We start from the raw sequence: 18,209 nt of genomic DNA on the forward strand, positions 1-18,209 counted from the left end.
GCACTTTTGCTTTATAGCTAGTATGTAAAGGAATAGAAGAGTAAAAGGAGAAGTGTGATAGAATTAGCCTTAGCCTCCAGAAGGAGCTGGAGAGGCATAGTGCATGGTCAGAGACTGACAAGTGGCGTTTTGGATAAAGGATGTGGAAGAGGACAGGGATCACACAGAGCCAGGGATCATTGAGTAAACACTGGACCATTATTCAGATGGGGTTCCCTAGGAATTGGGACTCTCCCATTTCTAGGGCAGTGAAGAAGGATAATTAGAGATTGCAACCAAGGATTGAGGATGAAATGGCAAACCAGAAAGGAGGGCAAAGAATGAGACCAACAAGAGAAGCCTAGGGACGTTTTACTTCCTGTTTTCGAGTGGAAGTTAAGCTACACTGGCTTTGGAAAAAACAAGTTTACAAGCTAAGTCATTGGATTCAAAATGTTAGAAATGTTTACAAGTCTCCAGGGCCAAGTAACCTTTCATTCACTAGTGAAGAACATCATCAGATCTCACCCATGTTCCACACTTTGGCCTGGCAGGACAAACTCAATATTTTCTGCATGAAATAGTGACATTTCCAAGACTTCCAATAGTAACCCTGGTGTTAGAGATCCGCTAAAAGCATTCTACGAGTCTCAGTTGGGCCACCAAGAAAGTAAAAGTCATTTTCTAAGAAGTGGGATGGAGATTAGACTAGATGACATCTATAGTCTCTGAAAGTCTAAGATTCCATGATTATGATCTGTTAGCAATAACCTACTTTAGAGAAGAAATTCCTAGAAGGTAGATGGTGTGTACAGAACTTTGTCCAGTACATTTTTTTGTAGGTATGAGGAGGAGCCTTCGGTTGTTAGTGGTAGTAATAGTGGTAGCAACAAATGTATTCTTTTTTTTTTTTAATACATTTGTTTGGGTTTGTTATTTCCTTATTTGTAATTTCTTTAAACAAAGCGTGTTCATTTTTTCATTTCTAATATTAGACACTTAGCCATAATAAATAATGCTTCAATGAGAACAATCGTATTTATTGTGTAATAAGTCAGGGGTGGGACTTGGAAAATAGTTTTGTAATTGTTTTTTTTTAATAATAGAATAGTTTAGTTTAACATCATTTTGTGCATTTTTTCCATCTCAGAACAACTGTATTCTTATATGAGGATTTTGATGATCATTAGTGTCTGTATCAAGCCTCACAAGCTGTAGATGTCATTCACAAGTGCCACCTCTGTTCACCACAGGTGAGGGCCGATAAGAGGAGAGGGCCATTACTGTCAAGCCTTAGCCCAGGTTATTGTGCTGGACCAAAGTTTCTCCCAGTCTGGGTCACTTTGTCATGACATTGAGGAACCTCTAGATGTTATAGGTTCACAGCCAACACTGCAAAATACATAAAAGGATGCTAAGCTGTGACTCAAATCAAATCACATCCTTATAATTTGTAGTGTCAAAGAATAGATAAGGGGCTTTAGGAGTTCTCTATGAAAGTTGGGAAACTGGTTTTCTTGTTTTGTTTCAGGACTCTTTCTTTGTTGGTTCCTGATCTTTCTTGTATTCTTCTTCCCTTGAGGGCACAAGATTTCTAGGCCAGGCCATTCCTGCCTGGGGGAAGAGGTGCCAGCCTTTTGCAGTGAATAACAATCAAGGAGGTGCTAGTGGAGTAGTTCTTTTAGTGGCTGTTCTGCCCCACGCTCACACACACACAAAAAAAATACAAAAAAAAAAAAAAAACCAAACAAGTCAAAAATAAATAAAAAACACAAAAAAACAGAGATAGGGGACTTTCTTCTCTTAATTGCTTGGTTGAAATACCCATGCTATTGGGCACATAAGCCATGAATAAATGTGAACATACTGGAGTGAAATATGAACAATAATGAAAGGAAAGATCACAACATGCAGAAGCTGGAAGACCCCAAAGTCAAGCAGAAAAAGAAACCCAAATATTTAAAGCAAGGTCCTGCCCCATAGGAAGTTGTTTCTGTGACCACAGGGTCACCAGAAACACTGCCAAGAGAAACAACCCCGGCAAGCCACCCACTCTTCAGTTTCAGCAAGAAACAATCGCATCCTTCTGTTTTTTAATGCATGTCAGTTCCCATCTGTCAGGCACCTGCAAGTGTCACAGGTGACTCAACTCTGGCACACTCTGAGAATCTACCTGTCACCCTTGGCGATGCTGGGAGCTGTGACAGCTTCAGAGTGACTCTGGGCCTTTGTGGGCTCATCATGCAGGGATTCAGGGCGCAGAAAGTTAGAGTGCTCTCCTGGAGACCCAGATCCCACACAAGAAGCAACCCCCATTGTTCCCGGACCACACTGCCCTCAAGACAAGTTAAAGAGTAGCCTCCAGTTAATCTCCTAGTGGCTTTGTTCTCCATTTCCTAGAACCTGCATTTTTCTGCTCCTCACTCAAAGATTCAATAACCAAGGAACTGAATGTGAAGCCTTTTTCTTGCATAGGATACTACACCTGTGTGGTGGGGAGAGAAGACCTGTTCTTTCCCTGGGCCACCCCAGGCAAAAACTTGAGAGAATGTCTGAAATAGGAAATCTGGTGTGCGCTGCAGTTCCCATGTCTGCCTGATGGTGGCAGCAGCAGCGCTTGCAAAGCCCAGGCATGAGCTGGGTACAGGAGGCCCTGTGAGGGGAGGTCCCTTGAACTAGGAGAGCTGGACTCTAGTTAGGGTGCCTGGGTCCTTCTCTGTCCCTGGACAGAAAGGCTGGGGTATCTGAGTGTGAGACAGAGGGCATGCACAGGAGGGAGAAGCCTTCAAGTGGCAGCAGCTTCTCCGACAGGCTCAATCCTCTGTGTGATGGATCCTTCTCAGTGTTAAGGGGACTGCCTACGAAGAGGCGCAAGAGGTAGGTGGGTACAATTAAAAATGCTCATGGAGCTTGGAAGAGCTTCAAAGAGAGGGAGCAAGAGAAACTTCAGCAAGTGGTGCTGGCTGCCTGCTGCGAGGCATCTCCCTGCGGTGATGTCTCTCCTGTGGGTGATGAATGTGTTAGTCCTTCCCCAGGAGGGCGGCTGGTAGTAGCAGCTCCCTGCTTCTCCCTGGCGAGCCCACTCCCAGGTCTGGAGCTACTGCCCCTTTGCCAGGTGTTTGCTCCTTTAATGATCTGGGAATCAATATTTCTGCTACTGTTCCCCTCTCATGCTGAAAAAGCAAAACAAACAGATGCTAAAATTAGTCCTCATTATTCCTGATCTCCCCGGCAGGCTGAAGAGGTGCTACTCAGTTTTCACCTCTGGATAGAAACAAGCACCATTTAAAAAATGGCCATGAGCCATGGCTGTTTGCTTGAAAGTGCTTCTTTCCAGGCAAGGTAACCAGATGCCTATGCAGGGAGTCGGAGGAAGGTAGAGGATTCCTCTTGGCCCCACATACTCATTACGTCGTCCATTGTCTTCCACAGAGTGACCTCTTGCTTTTTTTGACCTTTGGACATGTACAAGTGAACTGTATCTAAGGGTTGATCCATTTGCATCATGACTTAAGATAGTGGGAAGCCAGGCACTAGAAGCACGAGGCTGTTGTTGGGGTATTCTCTGCTGTGTTTTCTGGGTGGCTACAGACTGGTAGGTAGAGCTGACTGTTTATGTAGTCAGAAGTCATCAGACATCACTTGACCATCCGTTAGATTAAGGTGGCCACTGGGATTGGAGATGATTTGCGTCGCCTCACTCCTGACACACCATCCAAGGCCCTTGCCACTTTCTCTGAAGCAAGATGAACTGCCACCTGCCTGATGCCTCTGTCTTCACAGTGTCTGCTGCCTGGGTAAGAGGACACAGCAGACTTGGGGGGAAGGTAGAGTCGTGACAGCCATCTTACTAAGTGGTTCCAGTGGCAGGTGACTTCTTGAGCATATCATGTCAGAGACAAAATTTTGTTGTGTAAGGAATACAAAATCTTATTTCAGACTACAGATTCGATGCTGTAAAAGTCAGAGGAGAACAACAGGACTGCATAACTTGAGAACTGGCTAAGCTAGTAGAGATTGATCTTGCCCTATAAAAAGATATTATTCCAATGTGGTTTGTGCTGTGGTCTCTGCTGCCTTGATCTGGCTGCCTGTTCCCCTTTCTTCTTGAACACACAAGACCTTCATTAGTGCTTTGGGATCTCAATAAAAAGCTGACCAGAGGAAAGGGGACCTGCTGAGCCTCATAGTGTTTCTCTCTACTAATACTAGTGTGTCTTGTGGTTGCTGAATTGGACCAGCCATGGGGAGGGTTTGGTGGGGTCTATGGGCCAGGGCCTTTGCTGAGATTTGCATATTTTTCTCTGTTCTCCTCATAGCATTTGAGAAAGCAGGTATTGTGATAACCATTTGCCAGTGAGAATTACTAAGGATTAGGTGGATTCCCTAGCATCCATAGAGGTGGGCCACACTCCTATGCAGACCTCAAAACACTTCCTGCCCACTCCTTCAGGAGAAATTGTGATGACCTAGACAACGCAGTAGCTGTGTGACTATCAGTGAGTGTCGGAAAGCCTCAACCTGGCCTATGATTCTTTCTCCTCCCTCATTGATAAGAATGAAAGAGAATAGCTCCCCCAACATGAAAACGTGAATTTGAGTTGTTTTGTGGCTAGTGGCTGTTGCTTACCTCCACAAACCAGCTCCTATTTAGCTTAACGTTTGGAAAGCCAGATACTGATTTCTTAAGAAGCCATCAACACTTTACTCACCGTTAGTGGTTAAAAAAAAAAAAAATTGTGGCCCTCCCTGGTGGCGCAGCGGGTTAAAGCACAGCACTGAGAATCTAAGACGGCTTCCGCATGAGTTCGACTCCCGCCTGCCCCGGAGGTGACCACATGGCGTGGCAGACCTCTCCTGACCCGCCCGCTGCTCCCCTCAGCAGTGTACTTCGTCGATCTGCCTGTTCTGCTCCCCACTCTGTCTCTGGTGAAGCCTCTCACCCTCCACATCTCTGGCCTGTACCCCAGTTCTGTATGCATAAATAAATAAATCTTTAAAAAAAAATTGAAGCCCATTCTGCTTAGCATAAGGTTAGTCTGGTGCTAGCTGTATGGGTAAGAATGAACGTACTCTACAGAAAAGGCATCAGGACATCAAACCCACCTTCTGTCAAGTCTAGAACAGTAAAAATGTCAGGAGACCGTCTGGTTCTAAAATGATTAATAATGGTCACTTGGGAAAGATAAAAGTTTTGGGAGGCCGTTCCCACTTCGATTTTCCTCACCTGGACACTCTTATCCGTGTCAGAAATAATTTCTGAAGGTTGCATGGAGCTAGGTAGGCCATGCTTAAAATCATAACATTGTTATAAACTAGACACTTATGGTAAACCGGTAAAACATAAAAGGTCTGTAAACTTTTCAAAGCCCCTTTAGATCAAATCTGAAGGATGTAGAAGAAGAAGGCAAGGCAAATAGATCTCCAAGTAGAAGTCATGAAATTCCCACCTTTCAGTGGAACCCACAGATCACACCCACCCTGCACTGTCGGCTGCTCTCCACCATGTGTCTCCCCCTCTCTTGGGGCATGACCTTTGCTTTGGGCTTTTCTTCATCTCTCAGGGCAGATGTGTGCACAGATGGAAGTCCATACTCTGTAGGAGAGAGCAAATGAATACCGAGGTGATCCGAATTAAAAAATACTTCCCAAAAAAAGGGTATCACTTCCCTCCCTCCTTCTACTGCTAATAATAATTATAGGAAATCTTTATCTCTCTCTCCTTATCAGCAGATGTTTATTTTCCAAGAACCATGGGATCCAATTCTTGCCAAGGAAAATAAAAATACACACGCTGCTGTCTCTTCTTAGTTAAATTGTCTTAGGCTTCTTATGTTGTCGGGGTCTTTGTCTTGCTGTGCTGGGCTGTGCTATGCGATGCTGACTACCTTAAACCTTTAACTAGTCAGGACAAAGGTGTTCCCGTCTGTCTTAAGAGCTGTTGTAACTACATGAGCCAAAGGAAGTATTTTCTCATCCAAATATAAATATCCTTTACACTGGGCCTTTTACACCTTTTATTGAATAGCATTCCAAGTAGTTGAATGTCCACGGCACCAGGCAAGGGGCATGGAGGTCACAGCTTCACTCTCAGTAAATATTGAAATACTTTTAAACATCCACCAAGTAGAGCCTAATCCTGACAAAGAAAGCAAGGCCCAGAGATGATGGTATGCTGCGGCTATTGCCTACATCTGCTCTGCCCTTCTGTCATCCCCAGTGCCATACATTTCTCTTTTGGGTTTTAATTTCTGAGCAGCTTATTGTGGTGTAGGAATAGTGGATGCAGGGGTGCCTAGCATGGTGCCTGGTACACAGCAGGTGTTTAATAAATGCTTCTGTAACAAGAAGACTTATAGAATAGACATAATTCTATATTAGAAGTAAGTCTATTTAGACATTGTGTAGTATCTGCCAGATGTGCTCACGCACAGTAGTATGGGAAAGGCGTGCTGGCGGGGTCTGTGGGCGTGGACTCTTGCGATGTGATCTGACAAGTTACTCTTTCCTGAATAAGGGAGCAGTAGGCCTTTCATGTCATCCCCAGCCTAGCTGAATTCATGGATCTCTCTCACAGTGACTCTCAAAGTGTGGTCCATGGATCTGCAGTATCAGGAGACTGGAATTTGTTTGAAATGCATGTTCCCAGGTCCCATCTCAGGCATCCTGAGTCAGGACCACTGGGGCGTGTCCCAGCAGCCTGTGTCACCTTCCAGCTGACTGTGTCTCTGTCAGCGTTGAGAACACTGTCCACCTGGCTCTTTGACTTGCTTGTGCCCACCCAGCTCCATGTGAGCACAGCCATGAGAGCGCGCACTGATCCTGGGAGATCCTGGGAGTAGCTTCTAGCCAGTGGCCTTAAGGTGACCCATGGGGCTGCTGAGTCTTCATATCACATCATCCCAGGGTGACTGACACTATAGATGGACTCGGGACCCACCAGGGGAGCTGGGCGTGGGAAACCAAACATGCAGTGGGCCAAGCACGTAGAACTGAGAAGAGGGTGGCTTCACAACGTTCCTTCCCATGTGGCTTTCAGCCTGTCCCACTGCCTCAGAGCCCAGGACAACAATGTGCTCATCTGTGCTGACAGGGAAGAATGCGCTAAGAATGGCCTTAGATTTTCTACCTCCTGCACTTTAGAGTGTTTATTTTAAAGTCAATGCTATCCACCAGAGAGATTCGCATCCATAAAGGATGGATTTCCTGCTTTGTACAGTGAAGAGATTCAGAATGTATGGAATAACACACCCCGAGAATTCTTGTTCTGTTTTTTAAAAAATCTTCAAGGTCAATACAACCACCAACATTGATATTCACTTTGTTGTGAACTGGAATCTGCTAGTCATTTTATTTTTCAACTCATGAAAAAAAGATATTCTTATTACTAGGTCTCGGGGCTTCTTCCTTCAACTCAAGCTACCAATGGGATAGAAAATGCAGGAGAGAAAGGCGGAGCTGGCCTGGCTGAAGGCCACTCTCAGCCCCCAGCAGCTGCTGTGCCCCCTACCCTCTGCATCCCCCTGAATGTCTAACAGTGGTGGGAGAGAAATTTAGGTGTGCGTGACTCTCAGCTGGGAAGAGAGACAGTGGACAGACAGACAGAGCGCACATCCCAGAGATCGTAAGACTATAGGGTTCAAAATAAAGTTTCCATTGTCCACAGTCCAGATGGAGCTGTGACTATACACAAGAAGTTTTGGGGTTTCCATTCATCAGTGAAACACTTCAATAACTTAGCTACGAAGATGGTCAAATGTGAGGTCTCTTGTCACTGGAAAGGTCATCTTCCTTGGATGTCATCCCAACACCTTCTGGGTAAAGACCTCCAGGCTAGAATCTGGTTCTGCTCTTCCCTCCCACCTACACCCTGCACGCCATCAAACTGAGCTTACTGAGTGCTTCAGTTTCCCTGTACCACCTGGTGTACTTAACCTGTCTTTCGTCTTGGTCCAGCTAACCCTTCTGTTCGGCTCACTTGGATTCAGGGAGGACGTTTCCTTGACCACTCTCCCACAAGAAAATTTAAGTGCCTTTTCACAGCCCTCTGTGGCAACCTTTATAAGGCTTGTTACATGCAAGTGGTGTTTTCCTATCTGTCTTCCCTCCTTGATTGTGAGCTTCTGGAAAGCAGGGGTGAGAATCTGTAGCTCTTGGCACCAGGCTTCCACTGGACCTGTGTGCAGAGTCCATCGTGACCACTGGTTCTCATACAGGGAGAGAATATAACTTAGCTTTCACCTGTCGGCACGTGGCCTTTCTCTTGTCAACCTAGAAAAGTGCTTTATCAGAGAAAACGTGCTACTTATCATTATTATTGCCGTCTGCTTCTAGAGTACCTGTGAGCACCAAGTATTCCTTAGGGGGAAAGGTGATAATGATTTAATCCCTCCTTGCATTTATACAGCACTTTATGGTTTCCAGAACACTTTCACATTTATTATGGTCAAGTCTCATCTTCACTTTAAAAAATAAGGAAAATGAAACCACGTTATGGTAAGTGCCTCTTGAAGGTCACACAGGTGCTACGTGTGAAAACTAAGATGAAAACCAAAGCATCCCAAATCCAAGCCAAGCCTAGGGATTCTTCCGCTCCCCCACAGTTCCCATGGGTTCCTGCCCCCACAGGTGTGGGGTGCTTGCCTGAGGGGGTCTCGCAGGCAAGCGTGTGTGGAGGATGATGGCAGGAAGGCATCTGGAGAGGGGAGTTCGAGGACCCTGTTGGAGTAGTGCCGGCTGGCTGCAACTAAGGCACAGGACATCTGTGCAGAGGCTGGGAAAACACTGCTCTTGACTGAGACTTTCTTGTAAATGACACATAATAAGAGAACATAGTAGCTCCTTTATAGTAAGGACTTGATGGAGCCTGGCAGTGGCCAGAAGCTCCTCCCAGGGAGCTTGCACTGTGCTCCGTGGCGTGACCCTCCCCCGCGGTGCCTGGACAGTCAACCTGTCAGTCAGGGAAGAACTTCAGGGACCAGAGCACCCACAAGTCCTTGTTCCACTCGTGTGACACAGACCCCAGAAGGGAGGGTGCGGCTCCGTCACAGGTCTTTGCCTGCTCTGACCATGACTCTTCCACACTTTCTCTCCACCTGCCTTGCCAGTTCTGAATCTCAGGGAGAACACTTATGGGGGTTGGGGGGAGTTCTGGAACATTAAAAAGTGTGCCATGCAAAAGGATGCTTGCCATCCTCCACTTCATGTCTCCAGATATGTTGAGTGGTGCCTGAGGTAGGAACACATCTGCTCAGCAATCCCCGTCTCTTTCAAGGCAAGACACTGTGTGGCTTTCTAGGGAGGCAAATGAGGCCACGCAGTCTCAACCTGGGTCATCAGGAGAACCAGCTCATGCCCAAAAGGCATCTGTTTTATTAATGAGTTAAATTATTTCCTGTGCGTCTGAAATGGTGCCAGTATGCACTGTCCTTGAGAGAAGAGAAAAAGTAGTTTCTCATTTTATTTTCTGGGCTCCCTGATTCAGAAGAGAAACCCCAGTTGCAAAAGGCCATATGGGGTCATCAGGCTCATGATGCCACTGGACAGATAGCCGCAAAGTTCAGTAGTTAAAAAAAAAAACACAGGTGTGTTGTGTTATAGTTCTGGAGTCCTGAAATCTCAAATGGGCCTCATTGGACTGGTGCTGTCTGGAGCTGTGGGGAGCACCTGTCCTTGCCTCTCCTGGCCTCCACAGGCAGGCTGCCAGCATCTCTGAGTTTATGGCGCCTTCCTGGCATCCCTTTTGCTTCCGTCATCACCTCTACTACTGCCGAGTCTGATCTTCCTGCCTTTCCCTGATAAGGATCCCGATTACATTGCCCTCATCCGCCGTCATCCAGGATAATCTTCCCCTCTCTGGATCTTTTAACCTGCAAAGTCCTTTTTGCCTTGTGAGGTTATATATTCAAGGCTCAGGACCCGGACATCTGTGGGGGCTCGTGATCTGCTACCCACAGGCCATAGGCAAAGCAGAGCTGGAGAACCTTCTCTTCCAGGAAAGTGTAAGGGTTCCTAGCCAGGCTCGCAGTGTGAGAAGTCTGTGCCTCAGTCCCTCTGTCTACAAATTAGAATGATCTTCTCCCCCATTTATATTTACAGAGTACTTTGGGATTATCAAGTAAAAGTTGCACAGTAGCAAATGGTTATTGTAATATTACTATGACTTGTTATAAATTATGCTTACATTAATCAATAGAGCTACTACTAGATGCAACTATCATCGGGTCCCGTGGGGGAGAGATTAGGGGGAACATCTATTAGATTCTGTAGTTAAACCTCACTAAATGATTCTTAATAGCGATTTACTTTGGCTTCATTAGCATGGCGTATGGGAACTCTCCTTTAAAGTACTGTGTAGCTTGGCCTCCTCCTGTCTTCAGAGTAATTGAAATGAAACAGAGATCAACAATAGCAATAGTTTAGAACAAAGGACAAGTGGGTGCTGTGTTTTCCTACATGTGATTTGCTGCAGGGTTGGAGGTTTACGGCCTGCCCTTTGATTTTTCTCTTGGCCTCCATGCCTGGTTGAGTTGCTGGTGGCTGATGGACGATCTTTCTAGGAAGGAGGGACGAGGGGGTAGGTGTAAACAGAGCGTGGACCTAAATGTGGGGTGGCAGGCTCCAGGAGGAGTGTGTGTGTCGTAGCACAGGCCAAAGCCGTGGGGTCTCTGGATTACTTTAGTATTAGACACCACTGGGGATCACTGAAGGCTTGGATTCAGCTGACACACTCTAGGGGCTTATGAAGTCTCCCTCAGGTTAAAGAATTTGGAAGATAACTCCCCTCCATCAGATTTATGAAGACTCCTAGGACACTGTGGGCTCTCACCTGGTGTCGGTGACTGAGCTGTCTGAGTCCAACTCCTGGCCTCTTAGTCTGCCTCCACTCCACACTCACCTCTCAAATCCTCCCCCTCCCTTACCTTGGAAGGATGGAGAGAGAACAATCAGTGGTCGATGAGTGATAACATCTCTAAATAGGTTTACAAAGTGTCCAAGCCTGTGTCCAGGCAAGGTTGTATTGCTGCTCAACAGTCCCAAGGGAGCACTAGGCCTGGGTCTCTGGGGAATTAAAGGAGAGAGACAAGCCCTGAGAATGATTATAATCCCATTATGCAGAGCTCCCCCTATTTATTTCTTCATATGGATGGATTTGTATATATTTGCATTTTGTTCTATCTGATAATATGCATAGAATTCAAATTGAAATGACTTGAATAGATTTGAATATTAATGAGGCATTTAACGGCTGCCATGCTGGCACAGGCCCCTGGAGGGGTAGTGTGTGGTGCAGAAGCTCAGAAACCTCTTCTAGGCACTGGAACCACCAACTGCCTGGCCAAGAGGAGGCAGGTTCTCTGGGTTGGAGATGGCGGTCTCTTCCATCGTCCCTGAGCAGCCTCTGGGGTACAACAGAAAGAGCCCCCTGAGTGTGTTGCTTGAGGTCTACTCAGACACCCAGTCATGGTTGAATAATACCATAGAGTTCACGATGTTTTCCCCACATAAAGGAAAGTCTAATTGCCCTTTCCTCATTGAACTGGGCAATGAGGGACAGTCACATTCAATGAGACAGCTCCAGGTATGTGGGGCTCTACCTCAGTGGCCTGGGAAGGTGCTAGGTCCTCTCTTGGGCTAGGTTTCTATAGCAATAGACTAAGGAACACCTGAGGCTCCAAGGAATCACTGAGTTGTTTTCACAGGATAATACTCCGGGCGAGCCTAACAGCCATCAGTCCTTCTCCAGACTCTGGTAGGAGATCACTCGGTATGGTGACATCAGCATCAATGTCTGTGTAGTGTGAGCAGGCCAGGGCTTACCTCCAAGAATAAATAAGATAGAGTGGCTTATAAACGGGAGAGAGCCCCCACTGGGGTTCAGATCGCTGTGTTTTCCTCTCTCTGTCCTGACACTTGGGTAATAACTTATCCTAAGAGCTGGTCCTGTGATAACCAGGCTTCAAATACTTAAAACTCATCATCAAAATTTGTAGGTCCATCACTTAGGAATAACACTTGCTAGCAACTGAGACTGGGTTGACGGTAGTCCTTTGTATAGTGCTCCAAATATACTATCATTCTTTGCCAAAGTCCCGGGGATCAGTGTTTCCAAGTGATCCCAAGATTATTTGATTTTGTCCTAACTGAATCTTGGTTAGTTCCAAGTTTACACTCTTGGCACCCATTCCAGTGGCTAATTATGAGAGCAAGAAGCAGTGAAAATAGACTTGTGAATCATTTGGCTTCTCACTCCGTGAGTTTTCTTCCACTTGTCACTTCTAATTCAACAATTGTCACTTCTAATTCAACCATCTGAAAATTAAAATTATTTATTTCCCCGTTGGGGAAGATATCCTCCTCCCCCCGCCCCAAATCTCAGCAAAGGGCACCTCTGTCTTCTCAACACTTACTTCTAAAGTCTGAGTCATCACCAGCCTTTCTCTTCTCCTATATGCAATCAGTCCTTTTGTCTTTACAGATGTTAGCTACACTGTCTCCCTAGGTTTCCTTCTCTTGCCCTATTGATCCTCATCATTTTCTGCCAAACTCTTTGAGCATCCTAACAAGTTCCTCACATTTTCCCCAAAGTCATCATTTATCATGGTCACTCCTCACAACTCGTGTCTTCCTAGGCTACAAGTCAGACTGACTCTTCAGCCTATTAAGCAGATCCCACACCCCCACCTGGCACAGCTCCACACTGCCCCCGCCATCCACAGTGAAAGTGCAGCTGACCCTTGAGTAGTATGGATCGGTGCTGTGCAGGTCCACACTGACCAGCGTTTCTTATAGACAACATAAACTTGCAGTGAGAATAAATACAGGAAACAAATTTTCTCTACTTTGTGCTTTTCTTCATAACATTGTTTTATGCTTTTCTCTTGCTCTATTGTAAGAATATTACACAGCAGATCCTTCAATAATGTGTATGGGGGGAGGGGAGGGGCGCAGTCAAAAATCACATAAACTTTGCCGAAAATCTACTAATAACCTGCAGTGTGCCACAATAGTTGATTAATACATACTTTGTCCATACTTTGTTCTACAGTCTTAAATAAAGTGAGTTAAAGAAAATGTGATGGTGAAAATCACAAAGAACAGAAAATACATTTACAGTAGTGGACTATATTTATCGATCCTATAATAGTATATTGTCTGTTTACAAAAAGTCATGTGTAACTCAACCCGCACAGAATGAACCCATGTTGTTCAAGGGCCAGCTGTATATAACACCTCTCACACGTGATATGTGATAACCTCTTTATGGGACAGGTAACAGAGGCCGTCAGTCAAGATTTGAGGTAGTCTAAAGTTACATGTGGCTTTCCAGTCATGTATGGGCACCACTCACCACTGGTCATTCAGGAGTAGGCAGTGCCCTACCACCTGGCATCACCATGTTCTCCCTGCTTCCTTCCTGCTCTCCAAGCTTTACCCTCTCTTCATATCTCTGTTATGCCACTTCTTTGGCCTACAATATTCTTTCCTCATTGCTCTAAGAAATGCTCTTCAAATTTCAAGACTCAGCTCAAATGCCACCTCTTCCATTTCAGCTGTCCGACTCCATGTGGTTTCTTTTTCTCCCTTGATGTGATGTGTATTGTCCATGGTGTCCAACTTACTGCCTATTTGATGTCTTACTAACTCAATTGTGAGTCCATTAAGAGGAAAACTATCATTTTAACGTTTTTGCATCATACAATCATCAGTGACACTGCTCAAGACGTGGTGAATGAGTGAGTGAAGCAAATGAGTAGAGAAGACAGCATTAGCAAGCTCGCCCCATTCTCTGCGGCATCCATCCAGGCCCTGCCCCCTTTAGCGCCATGCTGTTTTGAAAAGACACTAGCATTCGTGATGCATCTGCTCTAGCGGCCAGGTGTTTTCTCGTGATCACACTTAATTCCCCACACAAACACTATGATCAGAAGTTCCTTGTTTCCATTTTTGCAGGTGAGGAAACTGAGACTCAGTGAGGTTCAGGGATTTTCCCCAGGCCCCATCTCCAATGGGTAACAGAGTGAAAATGAGGGCCTGGCCCGCCTGATATGGAGGGCTCCTCCCCTCCATGGAGATGTGCTGCACACCCGAAGCTGCCTCTTGAGTCAGCCAGAAACAACAGGCTCCCAGCTTCCCCAGACTCTGGGTCAAGCTTCAGTGCTCCAGGAGAATGAGTTTCCCTCAAATCAATCCTGGAAGCAGTTATTATTTTATAGGGATGTTGTAAGTTGATAAGGTAGCTGTTATATGTTAATAGCTATTGTAATGTTGTTCTTAAGGCCTATTACTTGTGCTAGTTTGTATTTTAATGTGTGCAAAGGTGATTACAACTTTAATATGAATGTTAAACAGATTAGCTGATTTATATGTAAAATAAATAAATAAATGAAACTCATCCTCTCATTTCTATTCATTTCTCTCTCCCTCTCTGTCTGCCCTCTCTGTCCAAAAGCAGATGTGGTCTGTGGAGCATTGACAATGGAACAAACAGAGAGTGTTTCTGGGTGATAAATAACTATAGATGGGTCTTTTGTTCCATGTGATTTGGACGCTCGGTTCTTCATAGCTGCTTGTCTGAGTTCTTGTGCTTTTGACTGTGTTGGGAAATTCAGCTTTGAGGGTGGTGCCGTCACCATTCACTCCCTCAAATTTCTCTTTCCCACCTCTGATCGGCTCCTGCTGTTTTCTCAGTCCACAAGGGAAAATGCGCCACACTTCCAGAAAGGCAAGCATACCCCCATGCATCCTAATGCATCCAGGAGCACAGGGCACAGGAAGGCAGACAGATAAGAGAACAAACAATTAGAACGTGGAAAGATGGGGGTCAGGAGGAAGTGTGTCCAGAGTCATTTCTGTGGAGGCAAAGGGCAGGATGCTCATGCACCCAGCCGGGAGAGCTCTCAGAGGAAACTTCCTGAATCAAAGCTCCAGGGTTGAGCTGGAGAGAACTAATAATGGACACAGAGGGAAGGGATGAGAGAGAGCTGAGGAAGACAAGGGCCTTCCAGACAGAGGCAAAGGCACGTGCTATATACCCTGGAAGCATGAGAGAATGGAGCTGACTGACAGTTCCTCAAGGAACTGTGAGGAACTTGGAATGGCTAGAGCCAAAAGACACTGGGGCAGGTGTATCCCATGTAGCAAAGATAAGAAAAAAAAAATAGAGTGTGGAAAGATGAAGATGAGAGAGATGTGCTTCCGCGAAGCACCTGAGGTCTAGTGCACTGTGCACAGAACTGAAGTCAGGAGGTTCCCTGGTATATACTTGTTATATTGGGTGAGAGAAGCTAAACCTAGTGCCAGGGTGCTTCCTTTTAGGGTGCTATTGCTGCAAGGGGAAGGAGAGGGAAAGTTGTAATGCAGGTTGCCGCCATTGAGTCCATGCATACAGATGGGGAAACCTTATTTAAACTAAAGTTTGAAGGGGAAGATGAAGAACAGTGAGGGGACAAGTGGGGATGGCCAGAAAGTGTTAGTGGAAGGAGAAGGACCCAGTAACTCTCCAAGTAAAGTATTGGAGAAAGAGGGACAGTCATGTGGAAAAAACCACATGATGGATTTCCATTACACAGTACATAACTGGAGTGTTCAAGTCTGACTCCCCAGTGTGTTGACAATGATCCCTTGGGGTTGCTGTCAGAGGCTTGGTCAGGGGACCTCTGGGTGGCTGTCCAGAGGGCAGAAGGCTGTCAGTAGGCTGGGTGTCAAGGAGGCAGAGCTGATGTGCAGAAACCTATGCTTCAATGGGCAGAAAGCATGGTGGGCAGAGGCTGTTCTGTCCTAACACAAAGCTCAGAGGGAAGCTACTGCCATGGTAGAGACCTTATCTCCCGGCACATTGGCTGGAAGGCTAGTCCTGCCAGTTCTTCAGGTATTGTTAATTGCCTTCTAGGCAGCTTGATTGCACAAAAGGTTGGGGGGGAAAATCAATGGAAGACTCTGCCACTCTGGACCAAACTTCCACTTTTTCCACAATGTCTGTGCCAGGCATTGTGCCAACAAGGCAGAAACCACCTGAAGAGTCCACAGTCAGGCACAGAATGGGTGTTCAATATGTTTTTGCTTCAGGAGTGAATAAACGAATGTCATGGGAACCTTGAAGGAAAAAAATACTGATATTAGGGATTCTAATAAAAGAAGGACTCCAAAAACAGTACACTGGGCATGGCAGAGATCTACTCTTGGCTTTAGAACCATCACTGAAGTCCATAGAAAAGGAAGACATAGAAAAGGTGACCCAGGAAAGCTTGGTCCTTTGGGAAACGGCTTGCTTTGGCAGTATGATCCTGATAAGGAGCAAAGGACAGCATCCAAGGAAGCCAACACGCACACCTGGGCAGGTCTCCCAAGAGCTCAGGATTTAAAGACAAGATGGAAGGGTCTAGCAAAGGGTGAGGACAGAACAAAAAGGGGCCAGTGACCAAGGGGCCAGTGACCAAGGTGAGAGATAGATCTGGAATGAGCTAAGCTTGCAGAGAAAGAAACTAAGGACCACGAGAAACCTTCCAATGGAGATTTCCTCCAAGAAAAAGGAAAAAAGAAAAGTTTCTCATATTCCTGAGGAATGAACATAATATTGATTAGAAGAGACTTCTTAGTGATTGAGACTTAATATTGATTACAGAGACTTCTTCCCAGCTTCTCTCCTGGTCTATTTTTTTCTTTCTTTCTATAATGTGCTTCATAGTTGAAAACAAATAAAGTTGGTTGAGAAAGAACTGAAACCTGAAATGGAGAGAGTGATGGCAAGAGATATAGGGAGTGGTTTGGTCACAGGAACAAGGTTAAGTATAAGCTCATTCACTTGAGCATTTGCAGCAGGAGTAAGCTCTCCTGGTTCAGATGTGCCTCCTGTAAATACAAGTACCAAAAGCATGGATACTGTAGATTAAAAGATATGTTCAGAGTAAAAGACTCAATGTCTGACACATAAGAACATTTAATAAATGTTAGCTATGGTGATGGTATATTTCAAACAAATCTTAGTGATAGGCTCAACAAAAAATTACTCCCCAGCATATTGAACCAATTTGAAGATATGCCCCTGGAACTAATCTGGGTGAACAGTAGGCAAAATATATTGGAAAGCAGGAGAGCCTGAAAAAAATGCCATGAGTTTTAGAAAGGGAGAAAATGCAGTAGACTGGAAATAGTAGACTTCATATAAACCTCCAGAAAAAAATCTGTGAAAGATTAATTTGATAGCTGGAAAACACCAGAAAGTCACCCATGGTCACCAGAAACCAGTTGGACTTGCTAAGAGTAATGTGAACATCTCATTTAAAAAGAAAATAATTGGAAATATCATTTCATAATCCTTCTCTTTCTGATGTTGCATTTTCCCCAAATTTGATAAACAAATCTTTTCTCGGGGGTGTTCTAGAGTTTTAAAGACGTTGTATTTATCGAGATCTCAATATAAGCTATCCATGCGGCACGGTTACAAATGATGGGCTTTGGCTTCTTAGCATCATATTCATACGGGGGATGCCAGCCATCCACCGTCCCCTACACCAAACGTGACCACATCTGCGACAGGCATATTTATCCTAAGAAGTCACTGACAAACTAGGGCATATGCGGAAGTCTGGAAGAAGCAGCCAGCATGGTGAGAAAAATGATGGCGAGCAGGATGGCAAAAAGCCTGGGAGTTATGTAATTTGAGGAAGGGTGGGAGAAATGTGCATTATTTGGGCAGGAAAGTCAAGACTTAAGTCTCCCTAGCTTGGTTGTGCATGATAGTATCCTGGGGTGCTTGTTTAAATTGCAGATGCCAGAGACTCCAATCCCTAAGTTCACAGAGATTCTGCTTCATTAATCACAGGAGGAGCTGAGGAAATTACAATTGAAATTACACATTCCAGGTGATTCTCATTCCAGTGATCCAAAGACCGTATTTTAAGAAACACTGATTTAGAAGGAACAAAGTAACTGTTTTCAGGTGGAAAACTTAGGCCCTCTTGTGTGGTTTAGAGGAAAGAGCCCTTCATCAAGAAGCCCTCAACTCTACTGCCAGCCACAGGAGATCTCCATGGGCTCTGGATCTCTAGTTATGAATGTGGAGTCTGGCACACGATAGGTGGTCAGCAAGTACTTCAGTGAACTCACAAGAAGGTAGGAGAAAAATCCTTGCAAAAGTGAAAGTTTCTTTTTAAAAACAAAAGATTTATCTATTTATTTTTATGTAGAAGAACCTAGATACAGGCCAGAAGTGTGTGTGTGTTGGCCGG

General features: G+C 45.2%; 1 protein-coding gene across 6 annotated transcripts in view; it reads left to right on the plus strand.

Moving 5' to 3' along the window:
* The window catches only part of KIRREL3 (kin of IRRE like 3 (Drosophila)), a 529,310-nt gene that overhangs the window by 10,007 nt on the left and 501,094 nt on the right, over positions 1-18,209 (plus strand). The gene's annotated exons all lie outside the window — the stretch shown is intronic.

Source organism: Condylura cristata, unplaced genomic scaffold, assembly GCF_000260355.1.
Source record: "Condylura cristata isolate star-nosed mole 26May11 unplaced genomic scaffold, ConCri1.0 scaffold00025, whole genome shotgun sequence".
NCBI classification, from domain to species: Eukaryota; Metazoa; Chordata; class Mammalia; order Eulipotyphla; family Talpidae; genus Condylura; species Condylura cristata.